Source organism: Coturnix japonica, chromosome 2 (genome assembly GCF_001577835.2).
Source record: "Coturnix japonica isolate 7356 chromosome 2, Coturnix japonica 2.1, whole genome shotgun sequence".
Classification (NCBI taxonomy): Eukaryota; Metazoa; Chordata; class Aves; order Galliformes; family Phasianidae; genus Coturnix; species Coturnix japonica.
The window spans coordinates 134,151,514-134,154,271 of record NC_029517.1 but is presented as its reverse complement, the minus strand read 5'-3'; the positions used below and the strand labels follow the sequence as shown (position 1 = coordinate 134,154,271).

Below are 2,758 nucleotides of genomic sequence, written 5' to 3'. Positions count from 1 at the left end.
TGTTTCTCTCAATAAAGTTCTCATGCATGCCAGCCTCCGAGTCCTCCTCTTCATTCCTATGCTTAACGCTCTTTCCACTTCGCCCAGTAGAGTGACAGGGCTCTACAAATGAACACCTTGGGTCCAAAAGGGTCCCAAAAACTCCTGTCTCAAACATGACATCAGCAAGAGCACTGGTGGCCAGCATATAGCATTCATCTCATCACATATTATCTACACTATTATAATGAAAGCCAAATAGTACAATTGCACTGCTCAAGTCCAGTCAGGAATAGCAGGCTGTCCACAATCTCATACAAACATAGAATCATAGAATCACTAAGTTTGGAAAAGACCCACAGCATCACCCAGTCCAACCCATGACCAACAGATCTCACTAAACCACGTCCCTCAACACGACATCCAAATGTTCCTTGAATACCTCCAGGGTCAGTGACTCCTCCACCTCCCTGGGCAGGCCATTCAACTGCCTGACCACTCGTTCAGAAAACTAATATTTCCTAACATCCAGTCTGAACCTACGCTGGCGCTGCTTTAAGCCATTCCCTCTAGTCCTATCACCAATAGAGGAAGAGGTCGATTCCCATCTCACTACAGCATCCCTTTATGTAGTTATAGAGAGCAATCAGGTCATCCATGAGCATCCTCTTCTCCAGACTGAACCGTCCCACCTCCTTCAGCCTCTCCTCATAAGGCCTGTGCTCCAGAACCCTCACCAGATTCGTTGCCCATCTCTGAATATGCTCCAGGGCCTCAGTGTCTTTCTTGCTGTGATGGGACCAAAACAGGACCCAGTACCTGAGGTGCAGCCTACCCAGGATGGTATATGGAAGGATGTTCACTTCCCTGCCTGCTGCTGCCAACACAAGTTTTGATACATGCCAGGATGCCTTCTTGGATATACAGGCATGTTGCTGGCTCAAGTTCTGTCAAGCATCAACCAATACACCAAGGTGCATTCCCTCCATGCAGTCTTCCATCCAGTCTGCCCCAAGCCTGCAGCATTGCCTGGGGGTGCTGTGGCCAAAGCACAGAACCAGAAACTTGGTCTTGTTGAACTTCATCCATTGGCCTCAGCCCTGCTATCCAGCCTGTGTAGATGCTATGTAGGGCCATCCTTCCCCTTGTCTTGCACCGCTGAAGCCAAAGCTGAGCACAGCACTTGGGGTGAGGCCGCACCAGCACAGAGCACAGTGGGACATCCCTACTCTCTCCCACTGCCAGTTCTCATCACAGTTTAACAGACACCAATCTCTCCACTCTCCCACCTCCTTCAGCATAGCAGGGAATGAACTCTGTCCCACACATCAGAAGCCCCTCCCAGGCACTGGGACCTTTCCAAGACAAATGACATCACACACACAAGGACAAGTGGCTCCCTCAGCATTCATGGGTGGAACCAGGCAGCCCTCACAGCCTATAGGCACAAACATTCTACTTCTCATTCTGAAAAACAAGCACTATTCAACACAGCAGCAAGACGCAAAGCATTCACCTCAACTGAATGGGGGCCTGCCCTGCACTCCTCAGTATGTCCTTGACCACAAGGCCTGAGAGGCTCATGATTCCGTGACCATGCAACAAGTTTGCTTCTCATTTCCCCATGGAATATCCAAATCCTACTGGAAACCATCAATGGCCACACAGACAAATGGCCTCAGCCACTGACACTCAACACCACAGTGATCCCATCAGCTCTGCTTCAGCCTTCCAGACCAACACCCTCCCATTCAGCTCAAGCCTTGCTACCTCCGAGCCAGGCCTGAGAGCACTGAGTCCTGTCCTCATAAACAGCCCTCCTCTGCCTAAATAAGATATAATCCCAATAGAGAGCAATAAGATGTAACTACACAAAACACGCAGAAATCCATTTCCCAAATAAAACATTGACAGTAAACCATGGTGTCAATGAAGAACACCCAAGGGGAAAGAGAAGGGCAAAGCACATGGGAAGGGAAATGGGACAAAAAAAAGCAGGGAGGAAACGCAACACAAGTAAACGTGTCTCCTGCCAGACACACTTGGGAAGCCCAGAGCAGCCTGACAAGGATGCCGGGAAATGGGGTCCAACCCTCACAATGCAGGCAAACAGCAGCTCTGCACAATGCTGCCATGCGCAGAGGCTCTCTCCAAGCCCTCGGGCACTCACACAGCAGCATAAAAGCCGGCCCTGCACCTCGCTCCCTCACACCTTCTCCTGACACCTTCTCCTCTCTGCTCCTACAGGTAGCCTGCACCCGCTTCCTTTCTTCCATCCCAACGATCTACCCAGCTCTCCACCCTCCTCAGCCCCACACTCCCCCAACCCCCTCCGCTCACCCAACACCTTCTCTCCAGGGACCCTCCACCCACAGCCATTGTCCTGCTACGACCTCTGCCGCCCCTGCGGACCCACCCCGCTGGCTAACAGCTGCAACGAGCCCTGTGTCAGCAGTGCCAGGACTCCCAAGTCGTCATCCAGCCTTCCACGCGTGGTGGTCACCCTGCCCGGGACCCATCCTCAGCTCCTTCCCCACCCAGACCACCGCCGTCGGATCCTCCTCATCATTACGCTGCCGTGGGCAGCGCCCTCAGCGCCAGGGAGTGTCCATCTCCTCCGGCGGCTTCGGCTTCGGAGGCCTGGGCTGCTTCAACGGCGGGAGAGGCCCGCTACCCCTGCTAAGGGCCTGCGCCCACACCCTGACAGCAAGCCACCTGCACCTGAAAGGCAAACGCACGCACTCACCTCACGCTCCTCTGTGTCATGATGGCACATGGT

The 2,758-nt window shown here is 53.2% G+C and overlaps 2 protein-coding genes and 1 long non-coding RNA gene across 3 annotated transcripts in view; 1 reads left to right on the top strand and 2 right to left on the bottom strand.

The window, feature by feature from the left end:
* The window catches only part of LOC107310635 (feather keratin 2-like), a 66,418-nt gene that overhangs the window by 36,805 nt on the left and 26,855 nt on the right, over positions 1 to 2,758 (bottom strand). The window lies entirely within an intron of this gene.
* The window catches only part of LOC116652997, a 20,951-nt gene that overhangs the window by 13,955 nt on the left and 4,238 nt on the right, over positions 1 to 2,758 (bottom strand). The window lies entirely within an intron of this gene.
* Positions 2,094 to 2,758, top strand: part of LOC107310632 (feather keratin 1-like) — a 3,706-nt gene continuing 3,041 nt past the window's right edge. The window contains exon 1 of the mRNA XM_032442936.1: positions 2,094 to 2,226. The gene's annotated coding sequence lies outside the window, so the exon portion shown is untranslated. The remainder of the gene's footprint in view (positions 2,227 to 2,758) is intronic.